Here is a 24,659-nt window from a genome sequence, read left to right as displayed (position 1 = left end):
CTTAATATAATAATCTTCTGAGGATGGGTACATATTTGTGTGGCGGCCCCTGGCAGGGATTTGGCGGCCTCCGGCTCTGTTCCACTTCCAAACACCTTGACCCCCACCACTTCACTGACCTCCACGCCTGCGTTCCTTCGTGGGCCCACTACCTACGCTCCGGGGGCCCCCTACCTATGCTCCCTGCCCAGAGCCGCCATGAGCCTAGAGCCGCCCCTGACTGTAGCCATCTAAACGACCCAGTACGTGGTGGTGCCGCCTGCGGTGGGAGACACGGTCTGTATCTGTCTCCCCAATTTTATTTTCCATCAGTAAAAAAATGTTTTGAATATATTTTCTCTCTCTCTCTGTGTTCTCTTTTTACCTTCCACTGATTTATTTCAAATATTTACTAAGCATGATATCCTGTGGATTCTTTTGAGTGTGTTACATATGTACGACTCATAACTAAGATTGACTACCTTCTGAAATAAGTCCCTTGTAGCATACTTTGACCTTAACTATCTAGTGCCCAAGCCTACAAGGGTTGTTTGGGTTTTCCCCTGCTTACAACACTTTACATGCGCAGATCTCCATCTGCTGTGGGTCACTTTTTGAAGTGGTGATCCATTAGTGAGATTCTATTTCTCCATTCTCTTAACACTCAGATACTCGCCTGTTTACATGTCTGAAGCCGAGACTCTCTCTTACACAGATGAATACATTTTGAAAATCTCTTCTGGACCTTCGCTTTTAGGAACTAAAGGGCCAGTTGTCCCTCTACCTTGTGAATCTGATCTGAATCAGTTAGAGAGACTGCGTAAGAAATTGGTACGCACTGAATTGCATGCCAAGTTTCTTACGGATTGCTTAAATGCCAACATAATTCCAACAGGTCTACAGATCAGGAATATTCCAATCATTTTCACAGAAGACAACGACTTTAAACTACATTTTAGTTTCGCCTCAAACAAATGCTCACGTACCTGGATGGTGCTGAGCATTGAGACAGCCTTAAAACACATTAAAAGTCTCGTGAAAGACATTGAAGCACTAGAATTAAAAATTAACTCCGATTCCAATATTGTCAATGCTAAGGCCTTACTGGACAAAATAGCTTTCACTATCAAAGATTTTGAAACTTATAATTCTCAAAGGAAGACTACCAAAGTTTAATTAGACATCAAGGGGTATAATAAAGAAAAGACTTACCCTTATCTCAATAAAGATTTTTACCAACCTCAAGGGTATCAACAAGGTCCCTTCCGCGGCCAACAGAAGAGAATTACCTTCTCTGGCACTGACTCAGACTCCGATAATGAAAGGGGCCCTGACTACCAACAAAGAGCCGGACAGGAACAACCATCCACTTCCAGGCAGCCTTTTTTAGGACAGGGCCAGAGGGGACAAGGCCCACCACCTCGAGGCCAGCAGAAACAAACACGCAAAGGATGGGGACGCAACAACTATACCCCGGGGTTCAGACATACGAGGAACCAATACTACGAGTGGTAGAAGATAATGTAAGTTTACCTATCTTTAATCTATCCAAACACACCTTAACCACTACTGAAATATCTGTCGTCTCACAAGGCCTTTCCTTTGTCCCAACACATAAGAATGAACTATTTTCCACTAAGCTAGAACTATATAAGTTCTTTAGAACTATTCGCCTTAAGAATTTCTTTGCTAACAAAAATGACACCCCATGTTTCGATGTGGCTGGCTTACGTCCTAACTCAACCTTTTTTCCAGCTAACAACCTGGTAGCCAAAGAAATCATTACTTTTGAAAATGTTGTGATGACTGAAATAGAACATCTATTTAAACATCCAAAATGGGTCCCTTACAATCTTAGTAAAGCACAACAACAGGCATTATTCCATCTACAATCCCTCCCAGATACCATCTTCAAACCAACCGACAAAGGTGGAGATATAGTACTTTGGGATGAGACAGCCTACAACTTGGAACTACAGAAACAACTATCAGTAGCATCCAATTACCAGAGATTACCATGCAATCCAACTTCTAAACTTGAGAAAAAAATCCAAGATCTATCGAGGGCTGGCATCAATGGTGGCTGGTTAAGCGAAAAAGAGTCAGCTTTTCTTATCAACAATGCGCCCACGGTTCCAGCAATTTATATACTGCCTAAAGTTCATAAACATCAAACTTGTCCGCCGGGACGTCCTATTGTGTCAGGGTGCAATTCCATCTTAAAACCCCTGGCTCAATATGCAGACTTTTTTATTCGGCCTTTTGCTACAGAGAATAAAAATTACATCAGGGACACAATGACAGTGATCAACAGTGTTGAAAACATCCCATTTGATAGCGAGAAAGAACTTTTGGTGTCTATGGACATCGAAAGTTTATATACCAACATTCCACAGGAAGATGCATTAACCATTCTGCTATCATTACTTGAAAATAGACCGAGACCCCATTCAGTTACATCAGATTTCATTATTGACTGTTTGCGTATTCCTCTATGTGAAAACTTTTTAATTCATGACAAAACCTTTTACCAACAACTGAAAGGTGTAGCCATGGGCGCTGTTTTTGCGCCAGACATAGCTAATATCTATGTCTCTGATACGAAAAAAAGTTCATCTATGACATTAATAACCCTTTCGCAGCCCATCTTCGATGATGACTGCGTTACATAGATGACATCTCTTTTATTTGGCATGGCAATTCTGAAGAACTAACTAAATTTCATGAATGGATTAATTCTAGGAACGTCAACCTTCAGTTTACAATGGTTTCCAATAACCGTAGCATTGACTTTTTGGATATCTCTATCATAGTCAACGAGGAGAAAACTAGGCCTGGGCGAAGCACTACGCTATGCTCGCGGAGTTTGTGAAGTTTGCGCAACTTCGCACTACGCGAGCTGCACGTAGCACAGTGCGAACACGCGTAGTGCAGCGTAGCGTAGTGCAGCGCAAATTTTTTGCTTGTTCGCGGTCCTGAACGTCATGTTCGCGACCGCGAGCAAGCAAAATGACATCCCGGCGAGATTCTCAACGCGGGGAGGTAAGGTTTCTCATTGTGAGTGGTTGCGAATGCTCACGACCGCTCTCAATGAGAAACTACCAGTTCGCGTTGAGAAAGCTGCAGCTCGAGTAATAATCTACTCGAGCAGCAGAAAACTACAGCTCGCACTGTGCAAGATGCCGTTTTCAATGATTGCACAGTGCCGGATGCTTGTCCGCCCTGTGCAATCATTGAAAACACATCTTGCACAGTGCGAACATGCTACTACGCAGCTCGCGTAGTGCTACGTGAAGTTCGCGTAGTGCGAAGTGCACTTCGCGTAGCTTCGCGTAGCGCTACTTCTTGAACTACGCCCACCCTTAGAGAAAACCCTATATACCACTCTGTTCACAAAACCCACCGCCAAAAATGCTCTTCTAAAATACAACAGCTGTCATCCTCAATCCTTACGCGATGGGTTACCTTTTGGTCAATTTCTACGCCTGCGTAGAAATTGTTCCAGGCGAGTTGACTACTTTAGAGAAGCACAACAACTTAAAATGAAATTACTTGCGCGGGGTTATCCAAACAGACTACTGAAACGCTCATTTCAGCGGGCATGGTATAATGACCGTGAATCACTTCTCCAAGTCAAGGTTAAAACAACGGAACCTAAACTTGTATGTGTCACTACTTTTGGCACATCAAGTAATTCCATCAAGAAATTGATCTCTAATCATTGGTCTCTTCTTTCAGACCTACCAGAACTAGTTGACAAACCAGTGTTTGCCTTCAAAAGAGGCAGAAATCTTAGGGATAGGCTTGTACATGCCTATAAGAACAAAGAAACCCATTTAGTTGATAATATGAGACAACTGAGTCCATTACAAGGACATTACAAATGCAATCATTGCACAGCTTGTGCCACTACGGCGAACATTAAACAATTCAGCCTAAACAACAAAACTTTCTTGTTAAAGAATTTTTCCAACTGCAACACAACTAATGTTGTAATTGCATAGAATGCCCTTGTGGCCGGAAATACTTTGGCAAGACGTCACAGCCAATTAAAAAACGAATTCTACAACACCAATCTAGAATTCGTTGCCACACCGAAAATGCTCCATTAGTAGATCATTATTATGCCATGAAACACAGTGAAAACGAGCTATACTGGTGGGTGGTAGAGGTCGTCAAACCCACAATCAGACAACCGAATGTTGACCATTTGCTGACATTGAAATAACAACGCTGGATCTGTTTGGCAGATTCAGTTAAATCCGGTCTGAACTCTAGTACAGAATGGCATGCACTGGCCTGCCTTGCCTAAACGATAATAATAGCCACCCCTGAACCAATGATTAATAATCTTCATAAACTCTCCCCCCCCTTTATACATATACATGAGTATGGTCATTTTAGATACAAACTTTTTTCCATGTTAAACACAGTATTTAATGAATATGATTGATTTATTAGTGTTTTTTTTTAAGGTTTTGTTGTAAATGAGTTAGAACTAGTCGATTTGTCATTTGAAATTTCATAACTGCGCTTACCAAAATGTATTACAATTGGTATGTATTTTATTCCATCACACGATAATTTTCTGGATATACAGCCAATGTGTTCACCCATTATTGTTTAACTCGAAACATAAATATTAATACATCCGGCCATGAAACCAAGCTAGATCCCTCCAGGATGCCAAGTCGTGATTGCAATATCCTCTTTCAATATGGCGACTGCCGCGAGATACATTGTAGTGAGATATAAGATTCGAGCAAGTCCATCATCGCTCAACACAAAGACTGATTCACTTCCGGGTTATTAGGTTTAAATACCAAACCCCGGGTTACTTATGACAATTGATTTACCAGCAAACAGATGGAAGACGCTACCTGTGTATCCGCGTGATTAAACGTTTGTAAGTAAGTGAATATTGCCAGTCAGGATCTGCTTTTCGTCTCTAAAACAGCTCATTTAACTTCTCTGGCTTCTTAAAATTGAAGCCATAACTTCCATTAGTTTTTCTGCTATTCTTTAGTCCAACGCTGTGTCTATGCGCTAGCTCGCAATTGTAAGTGCTGCTTTGCTTAAATATACAGCACACCAGTTGAGGGATGCTGTAGTATAGACTTTGTTCATAGTTGGAAAACACCGCTGGGGATCAGTTTGACGCTTCTCTGCCTCCGTTACACATCGGTCCTTTGACCTACGGCAGAACAGCATTATTTAATTGCTCTTTTTATATGCTGCAGTCACATCTTTTGTCATGACTGCTGCTAATAAAGTCAGAATGCATGTCATGTCATTTTATGAAGTACACAAAGACCAGCCCTCAGAAATGATATGTTTACTCTTCACAGAACATCCTAGTAACGCTGTTCAACTTATTGCTGCTTAAAATTGGTCAACAGAAGTGGCCCTGCTATCCCAGACTTAAGGTAGGCCTGCAAATACGCCAGCCCAATTAGGCTACCTTCCTCCCTGTTTGATTTTGGACATCAGGAACTAATAGGAGTTCTGTACACTTCTTTAGATTCCAGTTCAGTGGATACTGTTCTCCACATCCCTTGCCGCTCACTGTAATCTGAATACAGATCGATCAGAAATTTCAGGTGACAAATTGTCTGCTTAATTGTTTGCTTGATATGACAACATGATTGTATCTTAATCCAGTATGATTAGTTTTCTGATCTCTTTCCTCTTTTTTCTAAATGTTTCTTTGAATGTTGTACAAATGTAAATATTTTATTCTCTGGCAACAATTTGTTCAAGATAAGAAATGTACCTTGTTCTTTTTTTAAGATACTGAGCATCTTTATATTGACTTTATGAGACTCAATGAAAATTGATTGACTCAAATCCTATAGCAACTGTCTAATGATTGTTTGTTTCAAGCATTACCAGGAAGGGGTAATTTGTTTGGTATTGATTAGACATCAAGTTTTAGCCTAACACATGGAGTTTTTTAATGTATGTATAACTTTAGTGACTGTTAACATGCTTTGGTATTAATTTGAATTCATTGTTTTAATGTAGGGAGTTTTTTCAGCAATGAAATATTCTGTCCTGATGATGGTCTACATGACAACTGCCCATTAGACTGAAACGTCGACACCTCCATCATCTCCAGAAACGTTGCGTTGGCACAAACACACGTCCATTTTTCTATTAAATATTTTTGGTTGTCTGTTATATTCACCAGGAGTTTGATGTTTTAGTTGTGAACTGTAGAGTAACTATTGTCTATCTCTGTTCATGACTGCTGCTTGAATTCATTTTTTTGTATCTGTCTCCCCAATTTTATTTTCCATCAGTAAAAACAAATTTCAATATATTTTCTCTCTCTCTGTGTGTCCTCTTTTTACCTTCCACTGATTTATTTCAAATATTTACTAAGCATGATATCCTGTGGATTCTTTTGAGTGTGTTACGTATTTACGACTCATAACTAAGATTGACTACCTTCTGAAATAAGTCCCCTGTAGCATACTTTGACCTTAAATATGTAGAGAGTGACAGTTCATTGGCCAGGACTATCGGCCTCCTTATTTCTGCACAGAGTCCACAGGACTCCAGAAGAGTCATACACTTTTTTTAAAAGATATTTCCTTGTGATAGAGGGTATGGAACTTGGCTTCTCATAATATTCTGGGTATCCTAGATCCTGCATAAATTATTTTATGTATTTCAACCATGGAATTTTGGAGGCCCTATCTAGTGTAATACAATCTCTTATAATATCCAAATTAAGCTTGGTTTTCGTGCTCATCCATACTCTGTGCCATAATAGGACTGGCTGGATTTGTATTAACTCAGCTATATATGGTAACCCCAATTCTGCATTACATATGTAAGTGGAAGAGCTATCCAGGACTGCTAGGAGGAATATTAGAAAAGTGTTTTCCACCATCTCTAGTTGCTGGGCATTAGTATAACCCATATACCTGCTACAAATATAGCAATGCTGACGCACATGCTTTATAAATGTTTATCAGTTCCTCAGGGGGTCTTTTTCCCAGTTTCCGTGCAAAGTTTGATAAGGCTGCGGTTGGTTTTATGAATGAAAGCCTTCTGGCATTAACTGCCGAGGGTTTCACAAAATCTGGAATACCAGAAATAAAAACCTAACCGTGGGAAAGAACAGGGTTTTCACTGAACATGTATGAAAATATTCTTTCCAGAAAGAGAAAATCTTTTCTAGAGTCCCCCACCCACCAGGGTTTCCCCTAGGTGGCATGCTTCATCATTGGGGTCCTCTCAATCCGCTGCGGATTGAGGCATGCTGTGACTTGCAGAACTACGTAGGAGCACTACGTTGTGCAAAATGTGTAGTTCAGTGAAAGTAGAGCGGAAAAACTAAAAGTTAAAAATACCTAATTAGTGGCCTAATATTTTATCCATGCCCTTAGTTGGTATGACTAAAACCAGGGATTAATAATAGGGAAAGTCTAACTATAATGAGTATAGAGTTCCTAGTATTAGGTCGACATCTTTCAAGCAGTCCCCTCAAATCTCTTCTTCAGGACCACCCAAGGACCAGCGTGCCACTCCTAAGCAATCCTATAATTAGGAATTAATGGGGTGCACAACTACTGTGTATATACCTAACACGTAATACATTTGGTTAATCACTGACAGGTAGTATCTGAGGAATTAAAGCAACTCAATAATTCCTAATTATAGGTTTGCTTAGGAGTGGCACTCACTGGGCTGGTCCTCGGGTGGTCTGCTCGAAACAGGTCGACCCAATACTAGGAACTCTATACTCATTATAGTTAGACTTTAACTTTTTGCTGTTCCACTCCACTTTCACAGCACTGTACATTTTCCACAACTTTGTGCTCCTACGTAATTCTGCATATTGCAGCATGCCTCAATCATCCGCGGATTAAGAGGACCCCAATGATGAAGCATGCCACCAAGGGAAACCCTGGTGAGTGAGGGCCCAGGGGACTCTAGAAAATAATTTTTCTTTCTGGAAAGAGGTTTTTCATACATGTTCAGTGAAAACCCTGTTCTTCCCCATGGTTAGGTTTTTATTTCTGGTATGTATGTAAAGTACTGTGTGTAAGACCCAATTCCCATTGATTTTATTAAGACAAGATACAAAATATTTAGAAATTCCATGACATCATGTTTGTGTGAGAGTAAAATTCCATTCCAGGGACTTTATTATGTGAAGGTGCGACTAGATTCTTACTATTACTATGGTTGTAATCTTCATAGGTCATGGGAAAAAGAGAAAGTGTCATGTGCTCAAGTGCAAAATATGCATTCACGGTCCTAAGAGCGGTTGCCCATCAGATTACATAGTATATCCTGGAAAGTCAGGCAAACAAGTTAATGTGTTAAAAAATAGTATTTGTAAAGTACATATTGCAAATTCACATTTTAGAGCCTGTGCTTCTAATAGTTAGTCAATGTCGCAGTCTATTAGGACTCGCTATATAAAGTGACATGTGCATTGTGCAATCATATTGTGCAAATTTGCAAGGTTAAAAAATGTCTCTGTCTCCAATTTTTCGTTGTTTCCTGTGATAAGAATTGTTGTTTACTATTCATTTAGGGCATTACTTCAATTACTGTCCTAGATCTGGATAGTCTCTCTTTTGAATCAACACAATGATGGTGTTTGTTATTACATGTTTCCCCAACAATAACATTATGATTTTACTAACACATATTCATTCATGCTCCAATATTTCAAACTTCCAATAATTCAGCGGTGTACCATAATGGAGATGTATTCATTCTCTTCTCAGCATCTGTTCGTTTCATAGCGCCTGGACATATCTCAAGGATTGTAGATAAATCGAATCTCAGAGATGGACATGTAGTTCAGCATCCAGATTATGGCCAAAGGGTTTTTCTATCCCCATGGCCAGTATGAGTTTTGATTCTGCTCTTCTGAGTTCCAAGGTTTTGTCCCCACCTCTTTCATTACATTTTGTCATCTTGACTCCATAGTATCTCAACTCTTGAATGTTTCCATGATGTTTTTCAGAAAAATGCTTCACCATCGGATATGCCAGGTCTTTGTTTTTGATTAGTCTAAGATTCTGTGAAATCCGTAGTTTTAATTTATTGATGGTACTACCGACATAAAGTTGCTTACACGGACATTCTAAAACGTACACAACATGCTTTGATTCACACGTGATGTGTGCAGTTATCCATTCCTTTTTTCCATTGGATAATACATATGATTGTCTGTTCATACCGTGTTAACAGGCCTTGCATTTAGAACATTTCCAGAATCCTGGAGATGTTAACCAAGTCGCCTTTTCCTTTCCCGATGTTTCTAGGTGGCTCTGTGTTAGAATGTCACCTAGCGATGCCGTCTTCCTATACGTTATCTTAGGAGTCGAAGGTAATGTCTTCTTTAGTGACTTGTCAAGCATTAATATGTTCCAAAGTTTTTTCAAGATGTTTCGTAAACTTTTGTTTTCCACATTGAAATCTAAAATGATTTGAGTCGTATCATCATCTTCCACATCAGTTATCTCATTCAGTAATTCTGATCTTGGTTTCTCAATTACTTTGTTCTTAGCTACTTCAATCACATTCAAGGGGTATTCTCTTGCTAAAAATCTATTTCCAGTGTCATCAAGATTTTTTGCTATGTCGTTGGCTGCCGAACAGTTCCTCTTGATGCGGAGCATTTCTCCATATGGAACACTCCATTTCAGATGTTGTGGGTGTCCGTTGTTTGCATGGAGGATACTGTTGGTGGCAGTCGATTTTCTGTGAATTCTGGTACAGAGCACCTTGTTTTGTATAAACACTTCCACATCCAAATAGGTCACTTGTGTCTTGCGCCAGGTGGATATGAAGGATATATTATAGTTCTTTTGATTCAGGCTTTGAATAAAATCTTCTAGTGTCTGCAGGTCTCCTTCCGAAATGACAAATAAATCATCGATGTACCTCAGCCACGATTTAATACTTGACTTGTGCCCGCTTAGTAAGATGTCCTCTTCACAGACTGTCATAAACAGGTTGGCATAAGTTGGGGCAAAAGATGTCCCCATTGCCGTCCCTTGCTTTTGCAAGAATGTCTCCCCATTGAAGTAATATACATTGTATGATAGACAGTAGTTCAACATGACCATGATAATTTTTGAATGTTCCAGGTAGCTGAGAGATCGTGTTTTCAGGAATTTATTAACTGCAGCCAGGCCATCTTTGTGATGGATAGATGTGTACAATGAGGTCACATCGATTGTGACCATAATTTGGTGGTCATTCCATTTCACAGTTTCAAACTATTCAAAAAGGCTGTTGTGCCCCTTAGGTATGAGGGGAGCATTATGATATATTCCATCAAGAAAACATCAATGCAATGTGATGTCCATTCTAGGAGAGAGCCCGTGGAGCTGACTATTGGCCTGCCCGGGGGGTCCGTTAGTGACTTGTGTACTTTTGGCAGAAAGTATATTGTTGAAGTCACTGGGTTTTCCACCTTGAGGTACATATATTCCCCAAAATTGGTCAGTCCCCTTTCTTTCCAAGTCAGTAGTTGTAGATGATATTCTGCAGTCCATTGTTCCATTGGGTTCTTCTCCAATTTCTGATAATGCTCCTCGTTCCACAGTTGCCTGTAGGCCTCGGCGATATGTTGTTCTCGATCCTGGAGAACAATATTCCCACCTTTGTCGGCGGCCTTGATGATGATTTGCCGATTGTCCCTGAATTCTTTTAGTGCCTTTTGTTCTTTTTGGGTTAGGTTCCATGTTTGTTTGTGATTATTCTTTCTCATGGCTAGCTGATTAAGCTCCTCTAGTACAATCTCGTGAAACAGATCAACCTTGTTCCCGGAAGGTAGTTGCGGACAAAACTTAGATTGAGATTTCAGTCCACTTTCTCTGCCACAGTTGGTCTGTATGCCTTCTTTTTGACAGAGTGTCATATCGTCTGCAATATTATAAGTGTGATTTTCACTGTTGTCCTGACTATTATTCCCTAAATTAGACATTGTTCTTAGAGCAGGTAAATCATTTTGGTTTAATGGGGAAATGTCCATGATTTTTGAAACAGTTTTGCCTCCTATTGTGGCTGGCTTTTCCTCAAAGTATTTCTTGAGTTTGGCTTTACGGCAAAACGTATACAAATCAATGCGGAAGTTGGGAATATCCAGGTTGGCATTAGGACAGAAGGTGAGTCCTTCATTTCAGAGGCTAATATGAGTGTTGTTTAGTGGCATGCTTGAGATGTCAAATCCTTATTATGTGGCATCTTTTTTATTTTTGTTTTTTCTTGTCTTTGCCTCTTTTGGGCCTTGCCCCTTCTTTTCCTACATCTGGTTGGGGTGGGTTTGGTCCCCTTCCCCTCCCCCATGTTATTCCTCTTGTTCGGCCTCGCTGTCGCATCTCCATCTGATTTCTTCGCAAAAATCCAATTTGGAGATTTCCGTGTCTTCGTCCGCCGAACTCAAAAAAGAGCTGTCATATATGCCCTGGGCATCGTGACTGACGCATTTATGCATGGCTGCTCTATTTCTAAGAGAATCATATTTTCTTGCAAACGTATAGATGCGGCTGTTTGCATAGTCCATGCGGTCGTGATTGAACTTACTGGCTTTCCTTTTTTCACATCAATCTCATGCTTGGTTATTTTTTTCTCCATGGCCTCCATCAATTCTTTTTTCTCATTATTATTTGGTAATTTGTCCAATTCCTCCTCCAGGTTTTTGATTTTTTCCAGTATCCCTTCTAATTTTCTTTCAGCGTGTAAAATAAGTGTCTTTATTAGTTGCAGAGAACATTCATTTGTCTCCATCTGCCATTGCTTTATTAGGTCCATGTCAAGATCCCTTTTAAACTCGATGTACTTCTCCAAGGTCATTTTCTCCCACCATTCGTTTATTTCTACCATTTTCGCTTGTTGTAGATCTCTGACCAAACTTTGGGCGGTTTTTCTCCTTCCTTCTGCTTGTACGCTGCCAGTGCTGCCCGCACTGGGAGGATCCTTAGATGTCATATTATCACCCAGGAGTTCATTGGCTCTCTAGGCTCGGCTTGAATTTCTTTCTGTCATTTCTGCGTACTCAATATAATGAATGCTCCTTTTTTCATGTTTTCTTGTGTTCTTTTATATTTTTTATTTCGTTATAACTTTTTGCTTTTCCTTCGTATTTATTTTATTTTTTGTTGCTTCATGGGCTTTGTAACAATAACGCCTTGCACCAGGTGTATTGTCAGTAGGAGAGTTTAGCTAAACCTGTAGAGGTATGTTTTTTCAGGACTATCGTGCAAGACCTTTCTTCATTGGTACACCTTGTAATTCTGTGAGTGTGTACCAATCCACTCTATGCCTCGAGTAGTCTTTCTTCCTTACTTTCAGCAGTGCGCGAGACACTACACTAGTAGCAATTACACTTTCAGGAAGGGGCAGTGTTACTCGTGCATTCAAACAACGCGTTGACTCACTGCCGCGGCTTTCCGACACAGACCGGGTTGACACCACGGTAACCCCCACCCGCAGCCTCCGCAGCGTGGTTAGGACCCCGCAATGCCTCCCACAATCCCGTGTACTCACCGCACAGTTTTCACCCACTGCAGCCACCGAAGTCTCTCTCGTCTCGACTCGTTCAGTGAACCAGAGAGTTCTGCCTTCTTAACTCTGTTTGATCAAGACTCATAGAGGAGGCAGAGGCGTCGTCCCAATGAAACTCCGTTGCTCAAGAGCGGGGCTGAATCAACGGCATGGAATCGCTTCACCTCTGCAGTGGAGTGTGTGTGGTGTGCAGATCAGCCACTGCACCAATATTTGCAAGCAGGTCCCCACAGAGTATCCACAGCACAGAGAGTATCCACAGCATGGCATTTTTTTTTTAAGGTAACTTTATTTTTCTTCTCTTACACCATGTGCAACACAAAACGACGGTCGACTCGTTTCAGCTGATGCCTTCAACTGGACCATAGAGTCCCACCGTCTAGACAGTCTATTTCAAGTGACAAGTGCAGTTGATCCCTTGTTTGTTTCTATAAAAAAATAGACTAGACCACTAACCCACTTAAAAAAATGTGTGAATTGGCAATCAAAATCTGCCATTGATTAAATACTTTATCACAATTTAAGGCGGCATATATATATATATGCAGATATATATATATATATATATATATATATATATATATATATATATATATTTTAAGGTTCACAGTTTACCCAAGGTGCAGGGCGCACTCACAGACAGCGCGTTCAAGTTCTAGGGGAGAACCAAGGCGCCACTTGCATCAGCAGAGCCTGACGCGTTTCAGGAATCCTCCCTTTATCAAAGGCTTTTCTGCTCCAAAATGCTCGCCAAACATGCAGACACCAGTCTTTTGTCCCTTTCTTTAATCATCACATCCAATCTCAGGTGAGTATCAGCATTGAATTGTGGGACTGGTAGTCTGTTCCAAATAATACCCCAGTGGGCTGGATGGCAAACCTTAAGGAAAATAAAACAACAATCAAAGTGAGCCTTTCCTGTAACTCCTCCTTTCAGAATAACGCCAGAATGTTCCAAAGCGCCGATCCAAGGACCAGCAGCGGAACTACCAGTCCCACAATTCAATGCTGATACTCATATACTCATAAAATATGCGGCCGACCCGGCCGAGGGTGCACCGCCGCGAACTGTTTGGCGGTTCCGCTGCTGGTCCTTGGATCGGCGCTTTGGAACATTCTGGCGTTATTTTGAAAGGAGGAGTTACAGGAAAGGCTCACTTTGATTGTTGTTTTATTTTCCTCAAGGTTTGCCATCCAGCCCACTGGGGTAATATTTGGAACAGACTACCAGTCCCACAATTCAATGCTGATACTCACCTGAGATTGGATGTGATGATTAAAGAAAGGGACAAAAGACTGGTGTCTGCATGTTTGGCGAGCATTTTGGAGCAGAAAAGCCTTTGATAAAGGGAGGATTCCTGAAACGCGTCAGGCTCTGCTGATGCAAGTGGCGCCTTGGTTCTCCCCTAGAACTTGAACGCGATGTCTGTGAGTGCGCCCTGCACCTTGGGTAAACTGTGAACCTTAAAATATATATATATATATACTCCCACGTGTATATGCGGCAGCAGTTTTATTACAATTATCATTTTGTGATACATTTTTTATAATATACAGGCAACAAAGGATGCGAGTTTGGCAGAACTGTTTTAGTGCCCGCATGTTTCCCACTGAGTGGTGTTTTATTTGTCATACATGTCTCACCATATTAATTTTGTCTGCTTTACTGGTAACATTGCCACTTTGAGAATTGCATTGGGCACTATATACAAGTAGGCTGCATCTTACCTGCATTTATGTTTATTAAGAGCCTCTGGCAATGTGAGCATGTTGCATTTAAGCTGTAATGGGAATCCTTACACTATAGTATGTTTTCCATGTTTACTAATTGGGTCAGTGGGATGGGCTATTTAAATCATTAGTTATGCACTGCCAAACTTGATTGACAAAGGCCTCTTGAAGGCTGAAACGCGTCTCTTCCTCGTGCTCGTGATTGAGGGCGTCCTGCACTAAGAAATAAATGCCGATTCCAATGCCACTTCGTGTCCGTGCCTGCTTTTCCATGGAACTTCTGTGGGAGTTAGGTGTTTTGGTTCATGTCAATTCAGCGTGAATGGTCGTCACGCTTTTACGGAACACCAGTCGTTAAATGTGGCTCTCCTATCAGACCGTGTGTTTTTTTGGAGTACTGGAGTGCTATCAGGGGAGCCCCCAGCTGTGCGTCCAGGATAAGGAATGAGGATGACTGCCGAGAGGATGCGGGTCTTACAGCGGGGCGGTTTTTGTGACTGCCAGCATGGATCTGCACCTCACCGACAAGAAATGCCTTGCCTGGATTACTGGCGCAAACTGGTGACTGGGCACCGCAGATGCAACGCTGCTGACGCGGTGAGGTGGTGATGGCGTTATCTATTTTGCGAATGGGTCCCCCTTTATCACGAGGTTGTGCCATCTAAATATCGATCCTTGCCGTTTTTTCCTATAAACATTGGCTGTCCTGCCTGGATAATAACCATCTCTGACACTAACTGTACAAATACAACGGGAGGTTTGCTCTGCCGACACCCAACAGACTGTTGCATTGCACTGTGGGATTTGCAGTCCTTTTCCGGACAGTGGTCATGCGCCCGTTTTTACGGGGAGGCAGCATTTCTTTAACAATATAAAGAAATGTTTTCTCTGGCATGAATAATGTTTTCCGGCCCCGGGGCTCCTATTGGCAACGACTGCTGAGAACTACTGACGTGGATGGGCGGTGACTCAGCGTGCACTGGAGTTGTCCTTTTAGGCGGGATAGCACCGGCGATGCAGTGATTGTTGCCTCCGGCGCTGTGTCTGTTCCACCGGTCCCGGGGCGCCGCGCAGCAGCTGCGGTTGGTAAAGATAAGGCAGAGATTACTTCCCCCTCCCTGGACAATGTTGGATGTAGATGTAGTGTTGTAACGGGACAATCAATAGCTTCATTAAGCTGAAGGGGACATGAGACAATCTTTAGGAACTCCCACGTGTATATGCGGCAGCAGTTTTATTACAATTATCATTTTGTGATACATTTTTTATAATATACAGGCAACAAAGGATGCGAGTTTGGCAGAACTGTTTTAGTGCCCGCATGTTTCCCACTGAGTGGTGTTTTATTTGTCATACATGTCTCACCATATTAATTTTGTCTGCTTTACTGGTAACATTGCCACTTTGAGAATTGCATTGGGCACTATATACAAGTAGGCTGCATCTTACCTGCATTTATGTTTATTAAGAGCCTCTGGCAATGTGAGCATGTTGCATTTAAGCTGTAATGGGAATCCTTACACTATAGTATGTTTTCCATGTTTACTAATTGGGTCAGTGGGATGGGCTATTTAAATCATTAGTTATGCACTGCCAAACTTGATTGACAAAGGCCTCTTGAAGGCTGAAACGCGTCTCTTCCTCGTGCTCGTGATTGAGGGCGTCCTGCACTAAGAAATAAATGCCGATTCCAATGCCACTTCGTGTCCGTGCCTGCTTTTCCATGGAACTTCTGTGGGAGTTAGGTGTTTTGGTTCATATATATATATATATATATATATATATATATATATATATATATATATATATATATATATATATATATATATATATATATATATATATATATTTATAAAACCTTTGCTTCCTTCGCGCGGCAACTCTACCGCCAGCCACGACCAGGAACTAAGCACGGACCACAAATTTGGTATATTATATATATATATCTGCACTCCTTTTTAACACTTCATGATAAATGTCTTTGGTATATTTACTCAAAGACATAGCTTCTGCATAAAAACAGTGAAGGAAATTAATACCTGTTGTAGCGCCAATTTTGTGTGTGACATTAAAACTGCATCATCGGCGTAGAGTCATTGGTAAAGTTGATAGAATAGCTGTGTATGTTCTTAGATGCTGGCCAGTTGAAGTTATAATTAGAATCAAAGTAGTCAGAGATCCAGAGATAAGTTGAAGTTGCAGTATTATTTGTGTGCTAAGGTTTGTGGTGCAGATTCATGAGGAATCATTGACTGAAAAATTGAGATAGGGACTATAAGAATTTGTTGTGAGTGGACTAATATTGATTGGTGTTCCTGGAACCTATTGACAAAGGAGAAACTATATCAACCAAAGTGATTTTCCATTGGTCAGATTTCATTCATGTGTACATGTGTGTAAGGGAGTCTGAAAGTGTTAAAACTTTGGGGCCCATTATGATGGCGGGCGGATTGCCCCCGCCAGGCTGGCGGTGGCCACCGCCAGCTGGCGGGGGCAATCCGCCCGCCATCAACTCTCGCTTTCCCCCGACATATTAGAATGGCGGGGGGACCTCGGCGGACGGAAAGACCGTCCGCCGCTTTTCCGCCCTGGTCGCCTTGGGGCCATGGAGGAAAAGGAATAATTGGTGGCGGTGTCTATCAGACACCGCCAGCCATATTATGATGGGCATTTGGCAATGCCTTTCCGTGGCGTCAATGCCGCCACGGAAAGGCAGGCGGACTTCCCTCTGGGGGGCTTTGCGGGCCCCCAGAGTGAAGGAGAGTAGGGGGGTGAACACAGGGGGGTACCCCTTCATTTGCATTTACAAAGTGGCAGGCACCGCGTGGTGCCTGCCGCTTTGTAAATGCAAATGCTGAAATGTATTTTTAGCATTGTGGTGGGCGGTGCAGAGAGCACCGCCCGCCACAATGCTAAAAATGCTAAAATGCTAAAAAAGCTAAAAAGTACAGGCTGTGGCAGGCACATCCTAATACCCCCCACGGGACCCCTGCACTTATGGCGGGCGGTCCCTATTACCACGAGGATGGCGGGCGGGCAAAGTCCGCCCGCCATCTAATGACCCCCTTTATTTCTAATTGTTTGTCATCTGAATGAACTACTTTGAATTCTTTAGCAGAGCAGGCAAAAGTTATTTGATCCTTGTGCTCACTTAGAGTTGTAGAATTCCTGTATGAGAAAATTGTAAAGGAGGGTGAACCGCTGCAAGTAGTGAAGAATTATGTCAGAGTGTGTCGTGCTGATATAGGTCAGTTGGTGTGAAGTTGCGCACTAGGATTAGTTGACGATCATCAAGTATTAAGCCATGAAAGGCCTGTGAAATAAAATTGTGACAAGACCGTAGAGAAGTATTGAGGTATATGGAATTGTAACCTGAATAAAACTGTTGAACATTTTATAATTTGGTTACTGTTCATTTATTGTTGAATTCTTGCAATCATTACAATTTTTATTGCCCAAAGAGGTTTGATGAGGGATGATGCACGAGTTCCAGTTCTGGAGGGTGAAGAGGCTCCACCTGAAGATACACCAGCTACTTATTTGGCAACCAATATAGGGCTTGATACATATTTGTGGCTTTGTTACTGGTGCAAGATCACTGAAAAAGAAGGACCATTCAAATATCCACAATATGGTATTTTTGAGCAAATGATTATTGAGTATCTAAGAGAAAAGTTATATGGAATGAAGCCTCCTCCTAGATCTACACAGCATGAAGCATTAAATGCTTGGGAGCAAGCAGTTCATGCCAAGGAGTAAGAAAAGTACCAGCATAGAGCGAAGAGATGCGTGTGAAATTATGCAGATGCTCAATGAGATGAAGGACAGCAGAGGTGGAGGAAATGTGTAGTTGAAGGAGCTAAATAAGAACGGTTAAAACCAGGGAAATGATGATGAGGAAGCTGCAAGTAAAACAGACACTGGTTCAAGGCATGACATTTTATATTCCTTTCTATGCTCATGTCCACCGTCATATCTGACCCCCCCCCCATAGTGAACACAGAGGGTGTTTTAGAACCACTAGCATTACTGTGACTACAGCCGCTGTTGATCCAATTACAACTCAGATTGAAAGACTACTTCCAACACTTCGGATTGCACCTGCACCTGTTGGAGCAGCCCCCTACAGTGTTTGCTCCAGGTGTTACTGCTTCTATTGTGACTATTCCTGTGCCAGTGTCACAGTTGCAACTGCACCTATAAATATTGTTCAGAATCCTACTGTTCAAGATGCTGTTGGAGGACTAATTACAACCGGGTTCATCTCAACATCGCAAAATTCACATATAGTTGCCTGGACACCACCACATAGAGAAGAGAGAAGAATTGTCTTTACAGCAACAATTGCACAGGAAGAGACAGCACCATTTGACATTGGGATTTTTCCTCCATGGTTTGCAGAGAAAATGGTGGGAGAAACAGAGAGACCATCTACTAGCCAGGAAAGAGTTACACCATTAGATGTACCAAATCTGATGGTGGAAATAGAAGAGATTATCAGAGGATGCCTAAATATTTAACATCTGAATCAATATCAGGGAAATTAATTGATATATTTTATCAAAGTAATCACAAGATGTGCAGCATGACAAATTATCTGAATTGGCAGGAAAATAACAGGTGGATCTTTCCAAGAATGTTCCTTTACAAAAAAGCTTCAGGGCACAGTTAGATAATGCAGCTGTTCTGTCAATGTGGTCTTCAGGAGTTAAATTACATTTGCAGTATTGGTAAAGTGCACCTGGAAATGGAGCAATTTTGACAGATTAGGGAGCAAGTGGACAAAGAAACAGGAAAAGAAAAAGATCAGACGCTGCAGAAGCGAATGGTAAGTCACCCCCAGTAACCCCAGATGAAGATGAGACTTCACCTTTTCCTATGTGAGAAATACCACATGGAGGGTTTGTCCATGCACCGAGGATTAGAGGTGATCCTGCAACATTTATGAACTTTCCAAAGTTAAGAGAGAATCCTGCTCAGGGGTATACACAAGTTGGCAGATTGTAAAGATTTTCAAGATTTTGCGGACAGACATGAATACTTTCTTTGATGTTGCAGTACTGAGTGATCTGTGGGCCAAATGGAAGGTAGCTGTGTGGCCATGTACTGAACTGCCAAGAGATGCACGTACATGTGCACCTTTATCTATGGTAATGACAATGTATGATGAGATGAATACCTTTTTAAAAGGAAAAGTTCCAGCAAGAGAATTTGACTGCATAAATATTAATAGATCTACCCAAGAAGTTAAAGGATCAGTGCATGCTTGGTTTGAATGATTGTTGCAGGTGTTTAAACAACTTAGTGGGCAAGAAAATCCCAACAAGGATGTTATGTGGAGTTTTATGCCACAGTTCATTCTTAGGTTGCAACCAGAGATCAGTATGCATATACAACAGAATGTGATTTGTTAGCAGACAAAGGCCCAGATGTACGACCATTTTTTGCGCTCGCAAACAGGAAATCGGCACGTTTGCGACCGCAAAATAGGTCTGCCCTATTTACAAATCCATTTTGCTAGTCGGTAACCTAATACAGACGGATGTACGTCGTTACAACGCATGCTTTTACAACGCATACCTTTACGACGCAACTTTTACAACGCAAGTCGTTACAACGACTTGTGTTGGGGGCGCAGGATAGTGAATAGTTTAATATACTATTCCAACTCCAGTCCCCTTGGATAGTAGGGAAGGTGTTGGATAGTAAATTAAAACTATTCCCTATCCTAGAGCGCCCCCCAGTGCAAGTCGTTGTAATGACTTGCGTTGTAATGGTTGCGTCGTAAAGGTACTGCGTTGTAAAAGTTGCGTTGTAAACGTTGTTCCTCAATATCGACTTGCAAAATCAGGTTTGTGACTCATTATTAGGAAGGGGAGTGCCAAGGGCGTCCCTTCCTAATAGCGACTCGCACTTCAATGTAAGATTGCTTTGAGGCCACTTGCAGCAGCAAAACACTTGCAGTTTACCACCCATTTCAAATGGGTGGTAACCTATTCGCAGACGGGAAGGGGTCCCAGGAGGCCACTTCCCTTTTGTGATTGGAATTTAAAATAGTTTTTAAGAGCAGGCAATGGTCCCACGGACCACTGCCAGGACTATTCCCATGAGGCACAGGGGCACGGGGTCAAGACTGATTTGCATATGGCCAGGTCTAAACTGGGGTGGTATAGTGACCAAAAGAATGATGGATATTATCCAGATCTCTTGACTGGGTTTGAATGTTTTGATTTGTTCTGCATTCCGTCCATCAATTGAGTGTCTGTTGCTTTCTTGCCCTAAGTGCACCAGGTATGCCTAGACGTGGGTCCTGGGCTCACTATGCCACTGGAACCAAGCTATCCTGGCTGAAGACGGGTGAAACCCTGAAACAGGTCCTAGGAAGCTTGTTCCGCTCCAGGGAGGAACTGGTTTGGCACTTCGGGCTGAACTGTTCCCATGAGGCACAGGGTCAAGCCTGAAAAGCCATATGGCCAGGTCTAAACTAGGGTGGCATAGTGAGCAAAAGAATGATGGATTTAACCCAGATCTCTTGACTGGGGGTAAATGCTTTGTTTTGTTCTGCATTCCGTCCATCAATTGTGTGTCTTTTGCCTATTTAAAAAGCAGTCACAGACATGGTGGCCTGAGACACTGTTGTACATTCCTATTTGCTAGTCCCAAAACAATGCACTTTGCGACTCGCAAATTGGTAGGGTTGTACATCTGGCCCAATACCTTTAAATGAGATCTTGAGGTATGCAAAATACTATAGTGATGAGCAAGAAATTAGGCAGAAGAGACTTAAGGAGAGGTTTATGTTAGCACAAGCTAAACTGTCTCAAAAGGGATTTCAGAATCAATTGCATGGAGGAAATGTTGGCAGAATGCAAGGTGTTCGTTTGAAGGTTGGAGGTCACATCCCAGAAGGCTAGGTTGGTGTTACATAGGGTAGAGGTCAAGGTGTTCTGGTTGATCCAAGTTCAGGTATAGACTTTGCAACATTGAAGAAATGAAATCATTGTCTCTTTTTTACCAGGCTCATGCATTAGAATAGGGAATGTAGACAAAATCCAAATCAAGAGAGCAGTGATGGGCAAATGAGAGGGGTAAATCAAACGCAAATGCAATATATTCCGATTCAGGTTCCGGTCCAATGAATGCAGATGCCAATGCAATCACATTCACAAATCTCAATGATGCAGGTCTCCCAAACTCTGATGACCCCACAACATATGGGTAATCCCAGATTCAATATGAATCAAGTATCAAGATCAAATTCAAATCTATTAAAAAATCAATACCAATTCTAATAGTTCCCCATGTTGGAGAATGAGAGTTTCATTTCAGAGAATTCCCAATGATGGTGCCTGATTGGGAAGGACGATTGCATACTTGGCGCAGTCTTACAGTAGTCCACTATTAGAACAGTGGTAGTTGCAGTCCTACTCCTGTCAGGAAAGAAGTCCAAGTTGTAAGTATTACAAATAAACAAATAACTAATCCTGTTTTAAGGAAAGTACATGTAAACATAATTTAATTTGAAGGGTATAACCAGTTTGTGGTATGTGACTCAAATCCTATCAATCTATTGGGGAGAGATCATTTATGCAAGTTAAATTGCATGATATACCGTACACCGGCTAGTGTTGAATTTAAAATGCATGATGAAGACGTTGAATTCAAAATGACCTATCAAGGAACCGCTGTAGGATTATATCCGGTAAGGATGGTAGAGGATTTACTTCCTGATTTAAGACATACTGAAAAATCAGAAGTAAGGGATGTTTCAGTGGAAGACATTGTAGTAACCAAATGTGTAGAACCAGTCTAAATGACAATAAAACCAAATGCAGTGTTCCAGAGAACACTGCCATTTATTCTAACACCAGACAAAATGGTTGGAATAACACCAATGTTTGAAAATATGCTAAAACAAAGGATTTTGAAGGAAATTGTTTGAAGTCCTTGCAATTAATTGTTAATGGGTTTACAGAAAGTATTGAATTGCACAAGATCTTTGAAAAATGTGCATAGTTGTCACATGTTGTTCCGTGGTATTGAATTTAGCAACAATACTATTTCAAATTACCCGCATTGCAGAATGGTTTACTGTTGCGGATCCCTGCCCGATCCTTTTTTCGTTATTAAATTTTATGAGGACAGTCAATCAATCAAGAATCTTTATTCGGTGTACAGCTAAACCATGAAAAATTGACATTTTTTTAAAAAACAGTGAGAATACATATCTACACAGGCACTTAGGATTAAAATCAAATTTACAATCAGTGACTGTCCTTAATATTCAGAAATCGATCAAGTGTTCATCCGTTAGCAAACTTATTCGTACAATTAGCGACCAGTAAGTAGCAGCCTAAGTTAAAAGCAAGGGCAGGGAGGGTTCATTTACTCCTAAATAAAACTAGTGCAAAATATATACTTAGTGAGTTCTGATCAATAAACTGCCACTGACTCCTATGAAATCCTAAAAGCCATGTATCTAAGGGTAGCATCAGCTTTAAAAGAAACTCATCATCATGTGCTCTCAATGGTGTAAATAGGCCATAATTGCACATAAGAGAAATTCTTCAGCTCTGCCAACTTTTTTGGTTCAGCACAAAAAGAGGGTTTATTGGTGCTGAACGTGGTGGCACCCTACTGGCTAACATTTCACTGGCTCTGATAGTGCCTGACAGGAAGCTTGCACAACCATAACAGACCAAAGGAAATGGAAGCATTTGCAAGTATATCAATGCTTGTTTTGCTTGCAGACAATTTTTATCTTTTAGCAGGAAAATGATACTGTGGGACCTCAGTGTCTGATGAAAATCGCAAAAGAAAACAAATGAATAGTCCCCTGTATTGAGAAGTTATCACATGGCAAGGTGGTCAGCTCCTTCATTTTATGAAAACTTTTAGGGACTGCTAGGAACCAGTGTTATTTGGTTGAGTCTGAAGCTCATCAGTAAGAAAAGATGGAATGAATTGTTAACTGCCACCAGGTGGGGCTCTATTGCTGGATCTATCTTCAACAGGATATACAATCTCACTTTGGGTTTCAAGAGCTCGCTCTCCTCTCTTTCCACTGCTAAAAACAAAAGCAACAAGCTCTTTACCTCCAGTAAATCCTTTTTCCCAATCGCTTTGGGATTATGAAATAACTCTGAACAGCCCACTTCATCCATCATATTTTTGACATATCTGAGCCAGAGAATAGCCAGTGCACTCTCCAGTGTCCTGCAGTCTTTTAATACTAACCGATTTAGCGCTTGCACCTTATCATACATTTTCTGAGTCATTGGATTCCAGCAGCCAGAGCTATCAGATCTGAGAGATACCCTGTGCCCAATTTTTCATGGACCACAAAGGAAAGCATACTTGTGAGGACCGCAAGGAGACTTCTCAAAAAAGTATTTTCCATTATTGCGAGCTCTCTGCCCTCTTTGTGGCCCCACACATCACACCCGTAGCTTGCCACTGGGTACATTCTTCTGGGTAGGCCTTAACCAGTACCTGCACTGGCTTTGCTCCTAATCTCCTTGTGAAATATGTGGTCAGTTCCACTGCTCTCAGTAGGCTATTCTTTCAGAGACTTCTGCGGGGGCCAGGATCCCTGTTCATCAAAGAGTTTGTCCAAGCATAGGAAGGAATAGACTTCAGTTAGCTCAGCCCCATTTCCACTGAATATTTTCCTGCCCATATTTTTGTTCCCAATCACCATAGAAAGCGACTTTTAGAAGTTAGTTGAGAGGTCCAAAGAGTCCAAAAAACCAAAGAAGGCATTCACTAGGTGCGGAAGGCCCACTGAGTTCCTGGCTATTAGAACTGCACTATCTGCATACAATAGTGCTGGGATTAGCTTATCGCCTACCCTTGGCATGTCTCTACAAGCGGCCATTTTGGAAAAATCGGGGACCCCTACTCCTAATGAATTCACTACTAGTAGGGACTGAGGTAAACTCATTTTTTAAAAAGCACAGTAGTGAACACAATTACAAAGCCTAAAACCCAGGAAACACACACAAATTAATTCATTGAATGGTATGACATGTAGACAGTATTAATGAAAACCAATCATGTTGTTTGTATACAAAATAGTATTTATAGTTTATTTATATTATTTTCTTCATTTTTGTTTGGAATTTCTTTTATAAAAATTCATATAATCAATATAAAGTACAGTGCCGTATAATTTATGTTTCAAATAAGACAATGTGAAGACAAGTCAAGAACAACAACTGTCTACATGTCATAACATTCAATGTATTAATTTGTGTGTGTTTCCTAGGTTTTAGGCTTCGTAATTGTGTTCACCACTGTGCTTTTTCAAAAATTAGTCTACAAGCGGCCATTACAGAGGTGCCCAATTGATTTGTATAATGAGTAAACAGCAGAGGAGCGAGGATGCATCCCGTCTAATATAGCTT

Source organism: Lissotriton vulgaris, chromosome 7 (assembly GCF_964263255.1).
Source record: "Lissotriton vulgaris chromosome 7, aLisVul1.2, whole genome shotgun sequence".
In the NCBI taxonomy this organism is placed as follows: Eukaryota; Metazoa; Chordata; class Amphibia; order Caudata; family Salamandridae; genus Lissotriton; species Lissotriton vulgaris.
This window is presented reverse-complemented; position numbering follows the sequence as displayed.